Source organism: Schistocerca cancellata, chromosome 2 (genome assembly GCF_023864275.1).
Source record: "Schistocerca cancellata isolate TAMUIC-IGC-003103 chromosome 2, iqSchCanc2.1, whole genome shotgun sequence".
In the NCBI taxonomy this organism is placed as follows: Eukaryota; Metazoa; Arthropoda; class Insecta; order Orthoptera; family Acrididae; genus Schistocerca; species Schistocerca cancellata.
The window spans coordinates 635,256,259-635,268,268 of record NC_064627.1 but is presented as its reverse complement, the minus strand read 5'-3'; the positions used below and the strand labels follow the sequence as shown (position 1 = coordinate 635,268,268).

General features: G+C 42.1%; 1 protein-coding gene across 4 annotated transcripts in view; it reads right to left on the bottom strand.

Moving 5' to 3' along the window:
• Positions 1 to 12,010, bottom strand: part of LOC126162305 (pleckstrin homology-like domain family B member 1) — a 1,095,423-nt gene that overhangs the window by 866,098 nt on the left and 217,315 nt on the right. Inside the window, exon 2 of one of the 4 annotated variants that reach the window (XM_049918725.1) lies at positions 8,756 to 8,842. The exons of the other annotated variants lie outside the window; for them this stretch is intronic. The gene's annotated coding sequence lies outside the window, so the exon portion shown is untranslated. The remainder of the gene's footprint in view (positions 1 to 8,755; positions 8,843 to 12,010) is intronic. 4 annotated transcript variants of the gene reach the window in all.

Below are 12,010 nucleotides of genomic sequence, written 5' to 3'. Positions count from 1 at the left end.
GTTGTTCCTATATAACGTTTCGACACCCATACCAGCACAGGGTACTCAAATGCGATCTATTGGAGTGTGTTACACCGAATTCGTCCTTTCATTTGGATATTTAATTGCAACGGCACAAACTTGCTACTGGTGAAGCTACAATATATATAACCAGAAGATCCTGAAGAAGAACCCAGCAGAGGGGGACGAAACGTCGATCGTGCAAGAGAAACATGATGCGGCCTAAAATCGTAGAAGATTTCACCTTCAATGCCTGTTGTCTACGTCGAAACCTGATAGGAACGATTGCGAACAGTTCATAAGGAGAAAACAGCAAACCAAACGAAACCGTATCACCTGCCGAATCATTTATCGACCCTATGGTGTAAAGTTTCGCAAAGCGATATTAAGGATTTTGCATGATCTGTACCCGGATATAATCTACTTAAGTACAGCTATAAACTTAGTCACACTGTGGAAATCCGCTTCAAGGGTGTAGATCATCAAACGGGAGAGGGATCCTACGGCTAAAATCTAGAATCGTGTTTGAGAAGAGGCAAGTCCATATTCCATTTAGACTATATGGACGTTCTGATTCACCTGCCCTGCGATTCCCCGCGATCTACTCGCCGGCTGTATTACAATGAAACTAATCCTCCGTCTATTACGAGATTACGACGACACTGTTTTCAACAAAGTAAGTATATCGGCGTCATGAAATCAACGTAAATTTTAAGCAGTTCCTAACGACGAATGGCGTGAATAATTTTAGCATCTACTGCTAGATTTCATTATCTCCTCACTCTGTTTATCCGCAAATATGTTACTTCGCACTGCGTGTTTCATTCGCCACCAAAAAAAAAAAAAAAAAAAATGGGCTTTCGGTGTACTGGAGTGAGTGATGGATATGAAGTGAGTAACTCCGGCTGTACCGGAGACAAATCAATGAAGAAATTAGGGATGGTCCCTGATATATCGTCTTGTACTGGCCACAGAAAACAACATTGCCCGTGTAAATGTATGTCCGAGTGATGGCTCCAAGACCATCAATACGAATCAGAATCAGCGATGCCTCTGAGGAGTTGCATCGATTCCCTACTGGCTCAGCTATCCACTTCATACTAAAAGATCGTTAGAGATTTCTTCATACCGCGCAACACAGCAATTAAAGCTTCACTTTTTCAAAACGCCGAAGTTGCCTCCCATTACGATGAATAAATTCAAAATTTGGCTGAAAGGTACCTACTAACTCACTCTGTAACGGCGCCGAAGCGTGGCGCGCCACTCCGCCATCCTCGGGCTCGGCGAAGCTGCAAGTAGGGATGTGTCGACACATACTCTTACAATGAAGAGCCAAATGAACTGATATAGGTATGCGCATTCAAGTACAGAGATATGTAATCAGGCAGAATACGGCGTTGCTGTCGGCAACCCCTATGTAAGACAAGTGTCTGGCGCAGTTGTTAGCTCTGTTACTGCTGCCACAATGGCAACTTATCAAGATTTAAGTCCGTTTGAACGTGGCGTTATAGTCGGCGCACGAGCGATAGAACACAGCATCTCCGAGGTAGCGATGAAGCGGGGATTTTCCCGTATGATCATTTCACGATCGTACCGTGAATATCAGGAATCCGGTAAAACATCAAACCTCCGACATCACTGCCGCTGTAAAAAGATCCTACAAGAACGGGACCAACGACGACTGAAGAGAATCATTCAACGAGACGGAAGTGCAACTCTTCCGTAAATTGATGCAGATTTCAATGCTGGGCCGTAGAAAAGTGTCAGCGTGCGAACCACTCAAGGAAAAATCATCGATATGGGCTTCCAGAGCTGAAGGCCCACTTACTTACCCTTGATGACTACAAGACACAAAGCTTTAAGCATGGCGTGGGCCTGCGACACTGACACTGGACTGTTGACAACTGGAAACATGTTGCCTGGTTGGACGAGTCTCGTTTCGAATTGTATCGAGCGCACGGACGTGTACGGATATAGAGGTAACCTCGTGAATCCATGGACCCTACATGTCAGCAGGGGACTGTTCAACCTGGTGGAGGCTCTGTAATGGTGTGGGGTGTGTGCAGTTGGAGTGATATGGGACCCCTGATGGGTCCAGGTACAACTCTGACAGGTGACACGTGCGTAATCATCCTGTCCGATCACCTGCGTTCATTCATGTCCATTGTGCGTTCCGAGACTTGCGCAAATCCAGCAGGGCAATGCGACATCCCAAGCGTCCAGAATTGCTACGGAGTGGGCCTAGGTACATTCTTCTGAGTTTAAACACTTCCGCTGGCCACCGTATTCCCCGGACATGAACGTTATTGAGCGTATCCGGGATGCCTTACAACGTGCTGTTCAGAAGAAATCTCTACCCACTCGTACTCTTTCTGATTTGTGGACAGCCCTGCAAGATTGATGTTGTCAGTTCCCTCCAGCAATACTTCAGACGTTAGTCGAGTCCATGCCACGTTGTGTTGCGGCACCTCTGCGTGCTCGCGGGGGACCCACACGATGTTAGGCAGGTGTGCCAGATTCTTCGGCTCTTCATAGTAAATAAATAGGCCCGAGCTCGGGTCTTGAGGCGTACAAGGTGGGCCAAATGTCGTCACATACGCGCCAGATTTCACCACAGTTCTCCGACCAAAGCCATAGTGTGTGGCACTTAGGGTGTCAGTGAAACCACCCTTTTGCTTGCAACATTGATTTCCATGTATTTCAGGTCGAAAACAACAGATCATGACGACGCGTAATTTCAACGCTGGAAGTCGCAGTTCTGACGTACATCGCAGAGGCTTCAAAAGAAGGGATGAAGTATGCGAATAGTGGGTACGACGACCTTCTCATGATGATGTACGTCCAGGTGGGGTTGGCCAAAATTGTGGTGAAATCTGGCGCCAATTTGAAATCGTTAACCCACCTTATACCTCACATGGACGTCTCAGCTGCGGCCTTCTTTCCGTATGTGCCGACACTTTGATGTTTGAAGCATCGCCGAGAGCGAGGGTAGTGTCGCAGGGCGCCGTGATTTTGTAAGATTCCAGTTAAAGGCTGTAGGCATCTTTGAGTCAAGTGTCAGACTTCTATGCCGCCAAGGGACACAATTATGGCGTTTCGAAAAAGTGATACTTTAATTACGTTGTGCACCGTATGTATTATGTCCATAGTTTCGTGCAGAGCTGCACACCAAAGATTTGCTTTCTTCAGCTTTGATCTACCCACAACAACGTTCTCTCCTGTGCTGAACTATTTATCTCCAAGTACGACTTACACCCAACGTCCTCAGTTAAAGGAGAATATGACAGTTTCTACCTTTCCCTAGAATTTTTGCCATCTATGGCTCTTAGTATGATTAAAATATTCCATATTTACGTTCACATCAATACTCTTCAAACCACGATGATGCACTTGTTGTAAGAGGTATTGTAGTTTTTCCCCGTCCCATTCACACATGGAAGACATGGCGGAAAACTACGTGCTGCCACTTTGTGCTGGAATTCGTATAATCTTGTTTAGACCGACCCTGAAAGAGTTAAACCTACTAGGGCGGTATATACTCCTAGGATTCGACTCCTCAGTACTGGTTCTCGAAAAATATACATAGCTTTCGCTTGACAGTGTATCTTCAAGCCTCCACCTGGCGAGGTTGTACAGTATTTCCGTGGCGCAGTCATAGCACATACTCTTCTTCCTTCTAGTTAGCGTTTCCCCTCCTAACCCTTTTGTCGTCAGTTCCACGGAAGGCCTACCTTATCAGCTCACTTAATTTTCGGAATTTTTCCGGAACACCACACTTCAAACGCTTCGATACATTTTTTCCTACTTAATGCTCACTATGTTGTTCGATAACAGTGGACGAATAAATTCTAATAATCAGTATAACTTCTTGTACTATGGACTGATTGTGCAGGGCGTTACGGCGGGAGTAAGTGCAGAAGTTTTAAATGTGGTGCCTTAATATGTACACACATCAGTGTGTTGGTTTTTTTTCTCTGGGTCGAACTGTCTTCCCGCAAACATGTCACAAACTTTCCGACCAAATGTTTTTTGCATGGTCGTAACTGCACCACTAAGTGGACAACGCCTGTCAGCACAGACTAACCATTTTGCGTCCACACTTTTATGCATGAAAACCTGACCTACTGCCCAGAGGAAAAGAGCTGCTAATGGCTTGCTCTTGCCCTGTCTACGCGGCAACCTAAAATTATGCAACTTGAAATAGCGACAATTATTATTTTTCAAAGGGCGTAAATACTGATGTAATGCTGTTCAGTAAACCGTCCTCTGTCACCAATAGAGGTATCAGCACATATACCCGTCGCACCATGTATAATCAGAGTAGAACGTCTTTGTGCTGCTAACCTCAAGCTGGAGTCTCATTATTATACCACGCTGGGCTGGCCTGTTGTGACAATCAGTTGATAGAATTTTTTGACAACGGACGGCAATAATAATGAAATTAAATAATAATAATAATAATAATAATAATAATGAAATTAAAATAATAATAATAATAATGATACCCGTGGAGGGCCGGGAAAAGAATAGGCCTCCGGTATGTTCCGCCAGTCGTAAAAGGCGACGAAAAGAACAAACCACTAATAGGGCTAACTCCCCTTTTAGTGTGGTTAGTTGGTTCAGGACAGAACTAATGAAGCCTCGGACAAGCGCTGTCATGGTCGGGGACGACGCTTGAACCCTATGCCCGTCCACAATGGCAACGACACTGCTGGCCACACGGAAAATGACTTAAATCCAAATAGACGTGTTTTGCAGGATATGCTTCCTGCAACCAAAGGAAAACAAAGAGGATGAGATGGTCAGATGAAGTTAACCGACACCTCATGTTCTGTTATTACCAAGCAACAAACTAGAAATCTGTAATTACTGATACATGTTCAATTACCCGAAAGTTCCTAAATGCAATGTAACATATACCGTACAGTTAAAAGGAAGTCATGCTTGATCAAGGTCCGCGTCACTTTCTATTTTTGACCAGACATAACGTCTGAGAAAAGAAATAACAATAATAATGAAATTAAAATAATAATAATAATAATAATAATAATAATAATAATAATAATAATAATATCCGCCAGCACCAATAGCAATCTACTAGGAGAAGCCAGCAAATTCACATCTACTGCTTCTAGATTTTTCCATGCATTGCCGTCTTCTGCTACACACGTTCTTGTTGCTACTACATGCTTTCTAATATCGTCTACAAACGTCCGTCTCGTCGTCGTGTCAGCCTTTCATTAACTCTTGTAAACAACATGTTTCATCCAGTTCCATTCAATTTTCATTACTATCATATTTGCTTCTACAACTTCTGCCTGTTTCTTTAATTAGTTGTTCGTTGTTCTGTTTCCTAGTAACTTCCAACATGCTGCTCTCGATATCTCGGCCGCGCGAGGTAGCCGCAGTGTCTGGTGCGTCTTGTCACGGCACGCGCGGCTCCCCCCCCATCGGAGGTTCGAGTCCTCCCTCGGGCGTGTGTGTGTGTGTGTGTGTGTGTGTGTGTGTGTGTGTGTGTGTGGTCCTTGGCGCAAGTCAGTTTAAGTTAGATTAAATAGTGCGTAAGCTTAGGGACCGATGACTTCAGCAGTTTGGTCTTACAAGACCTTACCGCAAATTTCCAATTTCGGTACCTCGCTGAGGGTCATTTGTGAGTGCATTTCACTTAAAAATCAATGTCTCATTTCCTGATGGTAAATTTGAAATTTCAAGTAAATTGAAAGCTAAGTTTTGAAAACTCTGTGTAATTTACTAAAATTCCTTCAGACCACCTAGCAAGCTAAATACGATTTTGAAAATAAAGCTTCAAGCGTGTCTGTGGACGACTTAATTACTGAAAATGAACTGGCTGGGCTGACATTTGGCATGAACCAAAGCAGCCGCATAGAGGTGCTGGACAAATTAGTTTTGGCGTTTCCGTGCGATAAGAAAACTAAGACCTTACATTAGCAGCTCCGTGTTACGAGAAGACAACATTCGCATGTACCGGGTTAAAGGTGTAACTCCTTGACTAGAGAAGTCTTAGGGAGCAGTCACGTATCTCTGGTAGTGCACACCATTCAAATATTTTAAATCCTTTAAAAATCTCACACCGCCTGGAACTGTGCACCGAACACCGGAATGTTGACGCAATCTCCCTGACCACGCAGGTTGTCGCGACGGGAATGGCTGGCAATCTACGTTTCCTACTTTAAGAACCATGTGCAGTTCAAGCGACAGTGAATATCCTATTAGCTGTTACACGCTTAAGTGCCTGAAGTCATGCGATACCTCCTAATATCGTGTCGAACCTCCTTTTTCAAAATGTTCAGATATGTGTGAATTCCCAAGGGACCAAACTGCTGAGGTCATCGGTCCCTATACTTACACACTACGTAAACGAACTTAAACTAATGTATGCTAAGGACAACACACACACGCATGCTAGAGGGAAGACTCGAACCTCCGGCGGGAGGGGCCGCGCAATCCGTGGCATGGCGCCTCAAACCACGTGTCTCTCCTTTTTCGCAGATTAGTGCTGCACTTTAATGTTGTATCGACGCAACAAGTCACTGGATCCTCCCTGCAGAGATACTGAGCCATGCTGACTCTATAGCCGGTGCAGCTCTCGATTGTTTCCCCATAAATGTTCGATGGGATTCATATTGGGCGATCTGGGTGGCCAAATCATTCGCTCGGAATGTCCGGAATCATCTTCAAACCCATCGCGACTAATTGTGGCCAAGTGACATGGCACATTGTCATCCATAAAAGTTCCATCGTCGTTTGGGAACATGAAGTCCATGAACAGCTGGAAATGGTCTCCAAGTATGCGAACGTAGCCACGTCAGTGAATGATCAATTCAGTTGGCCCGGAGGACCCAGTCCATTCCATGTAAACACAGTCCGCGCCATTATGGAGCCACCACCAGCATGCACAGTGCCTTGTTGACAACTTGGGACCATGGCTTCGTGGGGTCTGCACTGCGCTCGAACTCTACCATCAGATCTTACAAGGGAACCTCCCCATCGCACCCCTCCTCAGATTTAGTTATAAGTTGGCACAGTGGATAGGCCTTGAAAAACTGAACACAGATCATTCGAGAAAACATTAAGTAGTTGTGTGGAACTATGAAAAAATAAGCAAAATATACAAACTGAGTAGTCCATGTGCAAGATAGGCAACATCAAGTTTAACGTGCGCGTAGGAGCGCCGTGGTCCCGTGGTTAGCGTGAGCAACTGCGGAGCGAGAGGTCCTTGGTTCAAATCTTCCCTCGTGTGAAAATTTTTCTTCCTTTATTTTCGCAAAGTTATGATCTGTCCGTTCGTTCATTGACGTCTCTGTTCACTGTAATAAGTTTAGTGTCTATGTTTTGCGACCGCACCGCAAACTTACAGTTCGGAAAATATTCATTGACCTTGTTATTGAAGTCGCGAGCTATATTTGCTGGATTCATATTGCCCACGGAATACATCTCACGTATTTAATGCACTCCCGTCCAAAGTAGCGAACAGTCAACTGCCAGCCAGGGAGCCTCGTTAGCAGGAATACTCCTCTTCCGTGCGCTGTTGTCAACTGACGTCGTGTGTTTCGATGTTTGTTTAGGTATAGCATCCTCATGCTACGGCGCAGTTACCTCGTATCGGACGGTCGGACGGACGGACGGACGGACAGATAATAACTGTCTGAAAATAAAAAAATAAACTCTTCACTCGAGGGTAGACTTGAACCAAGGACCACTTGAACCGCAGCTGCTAACGCTAACCACGGGACCACGACGCTTCTGAGCTCACTTCATCCTTGATATTGCCTATCGTGCACATGGACTACTCAGTTTGTATATTTTGCTATTTTTTTCATAGTTCCACACAACTACTTCCTGTTTTCTCGAATGATCTGTGTTCAGTTTTTCAAGGCCTATCCACTGTGCCAACTTATAACTAAATCTGAGGGGGGTGCGATGGGGAGGTTCCCTTGTTAGTAGCTGAAATCGTGACTCCTCCGACCAGGCCACAGTTTTCCAGTCCTCTAGGATCCAGCCAATATGTTTACGAGCCCAGGAGAGTCACTGTAAGCGATGTCGTGCTGTTAGCTCTGTTAAAGGCACTTTCATCTGTCGTCTGCTGCCATAGCCCATTAAAGCCAAATTTCGCCATACTGTCCTAACGGGTACGTTCTTCGTACGTTCCAAATTGATTTCTGCGGTTATTTCACGGAGTGCTCCTTTTCTGTTAGCACTGAAAACTCTACGCAAACGCAGTTGTTGCCGGTCGTTAAGGTAAAGGCCGTCGGCCACTGCGTTGTCCGTAGTGAGAGATAATGCCTGAAATCTGGTATGCTCGCACACTCTTAACAAGGTGGATCTCGGAATTTTGAATTCCCTAGCGATTTGCGAAATGGAGTGTCCCATGCATACGTCTAGACATCGCCGATGGGGCTCCGAATTTAGCAATCAATCCACTTAAATCTGTCAGTAACGTTCAAAAAGCCGCGTAAAACTAGGCAAAACAGTGAAGATCTGCATTCGGCATTTCCGTGGTTCCTTACATCATTTTCAAGAGAGTGCAGCATTCTTTCGCTAAACAATGCTACAGTCTATTTCCTTTTTTTTTCATACCTGGACAATTCGAGCATGCTATCCATCTAATGACCTCGATATTGACGGTGTATTAAGCACTAACTTTCATTCCGTGATCGGTAACCATATACGCCCACCCGAAAATCACAAACTTACAGCTAACTGAGAAGAAGGTAAGCAGTACTCCGCACATTACCGTTAACAAGCAGCTTGTAGATCTGCTGAGTGGTAACAGCTACAGTAAGAGCGCTCGCTTTCCTGTGACTGCGTCTCTTGCACATACCTGAAATAAATAAAAACATACTGATTATCTTTCTGAAACCGTACGACTTATGTTCAAACAAGAAAAATTAAGTTACATCAAGTCTGAGCCTCCATTGTAATGTTCTGTGCGCAACAACGACTTTACCATATAGGTTTGAACAGCCATGGACTTTGCAATGTGCTGATGAGATCTTTTTTCCTCTCCCGCCAGCACACAAATCAATCTCCCCAATGTGAACTAGTTATTCACTACCGACAATTAGCATGCGATTGTTTCTTCAAACTCTTCTTCGTATCAGCGCAAAATAAAAAATGGAGATTACAATGTAAGTCTATAATAAGGATTTGAGGAAGAAGTGTAACACATTATGTAGCCATTACTTGATGAAGAAATACATCCATGGTACACACAGTCACCCGTTCAGTTTCGGCACAACTTGAAATTACGGAAACGTCTCCATCACAGGCTTCGTAAGGGATTGAGAGATCAAGAATTTTCCGTATTTCCAAGCTGTACGTTATGCAGCTTTAGACACGTTCTAAAAAGAATCCTTAGGAATTATTCTTTCCTATTTCGACCATTTCTTGCAAGTTATTTCAAAAGTTACTTCGTAGTGTAACGATGATGAAATTGTTTGAAATAATTTTGAAATTTATGTAAGCGGTTTTCACTTGTTTCTTTATACAATTTAAATAAAGCGACAGAGAAACAACTGAATAAGATCAAAGCCATAGCAGAGAAAATTTTATCTGGCACTGTAGATCAATTTCTCGAATTTGTAAAAGAATCTATTTTCTGCCGACAGACTGAATGCACCGTTGCTAAGTTGTGTAATAAATTGATATTATTAAAATTACTTCCGCACGAATTAAACTGTTACCGTTTATCACTTGCAAAATGATACATATGAACTTCGCAGACGTATAAGTGAGTGCGGTGAATTTAGTACCACTGTTACTGTTCGAATAGTGTGATGAGATTGTTCACTCCTGGTTAGAATTTTAACTGTGGTGGCTCTTTGACGTGTTTTTAAGCTATTGTTATTAATACTCATGTTATATTTAATTCTTGTGTAATATTTATTACCCTCGCCTGTTTGCAGACTCTTGTTGAACTGATAGTATTATCCTCATATCTTTTATAGTACAAGGTACTATTCGATTAAAACTGAAAATTGTTTCAGTCGGCCTACTTACGGTTATTTATAAAACGAGTGTTTTGACATTTCCACTAATTTACCAAGCACACTTAGGTCGACTTAAAAAACCATTTTTTTTAAATTTATTCATGAATTAGGAACTATGCTTCTAACATGGTATAACTTAATTATATCCAATGCTGTGTTTCTTCCATGAGTATATTACAATAGCCTTCAGTCACAATCGTGATTTTATTTCAATACAAGATGCATTTCGAGCCCCAGGAGCTTACCTTCAGGTGCTTTGACAATCTACATCAACTTTTTTTTTTATTTAGGCTAATTCTGGTCCTGGTAAGATTACAACGGTATACTGAAAATTGGCACATTGTGAATGTAGGTCTACAATAGTAAGACAAATCGTAAAATAACTTACTGTTTCCAGTAATGGATACATGGTTTTCAAGCACAGTTGAGTAAATATGTTTACGCACATATCCACACTTTCCATTCTACAGCACATTTGTAAACAAGTCAGAACAGGTCAAAGAATTTCAAATGTAAAAATGCTACATTTCTACGAATATACAGATGTTATTTCAAAGATGATACAAAGCTGTTATATTATTAATTATACGGAGATATAATTTATAAAATACATGCATGTGAATATTCAAATATGGCTGCATGTTTCCAAGCAGTTGCACTATTAAATATTTGTCCCTTGAGGAAAAAATTGTTTTAAACTTACTGAAAAAAAATTGAGAATGCTAAACTTCGTTTGGTCATACAACATTTTTTCAGAAGATTTGTCTTTGTGTAACATTATTTCTAACTGTTCTAGTAGATCATTTTTTACCATTGTTTTCTGTGCGGAATACAGTTAGATAGTTGTGGTTGTAATTTATATTAATGTAGATGTGGTAACTACTGTCGATTTATCACAATGATTAAGTCTAAACTTTGTGTCCCTATAACGTGTGTGGAAAGTACTTCCTGTTTTTCCTACGCAAAATGCAGCTGTTACATTGCAATTTGTGTGTTCCACAGTGTTCTGTTATTGTGATGCTTGTGTTTACTGTTTGAAACAAGTGGAGAAGGAGATGTTAATATTGGTGTTCCTAAGGAAGTTAGTAAGTTTTTTGTGATGCTGTGCCTAAAGAGGGGATGCTTGTGAACATACACGTTGTTTCAGTTGTTTTTGCTGTAGTGCCTCTGTTACTGATACTGGCCTATATTCTGTTGGATGGTTTGTCAATTTATTTTTCTCAATGAGTCATTATTTACTAGTATTGTTTTGACAGTATTGCTTGAATACAGCCATGTTGACATTTACAAATATTTGTTTATAAATGATATGTCTGTATAATTAAAAATGTAACTGCTTTTGTATCTTCTTTGAAAAAGTAACACCTGTGTTTACGTGGAAATGCAGTATCTTTACACTTTAAATTGTTTGGCTTGTGTTTACAAATCTGGCGCAGAAGGATAAGTGCGAATGCCCATAAACATGTTTACCCTTACTGTGCTTCAAAACCACATATCAACTACTGGAAACAATAAGTTATATTTCGATGTTTCTTAGTGCTGTAAACTTATATTCACAATGTGCCACTATGTAATATACCAACGTAACCTTACACGGAACAGAATGAACCTAAATCTGCAAAAATAAGCTTAATGTAGACTGTCAACACCCTGAAGTTCAGCCTCCAAGGCTCGAAATGCATCGTACATTGAAATAAAATAACGATTGTGACTGGAGACGGTTGTTCTGTATTTAACATGGTACATTATTCATTATTTTATTTAGCGTATGGCTAATACATACACATCATGAAATTAAATTACATATACATACTGACAAGAAACTTAAGTTTGTCTTTACAACTGAATATCCAGTCATTCAATCCAGCGCACTGCATCTGGAGTTGCTAGCAGGAAATCCTCTTTGGCGCCGTGATAGGCTCGAATACTGCATTCACTGACAATGTGGTGAACAGTCTGGTATGGAACCCCGCAGTCACAGGCTGGATTAGGCAGCTTCT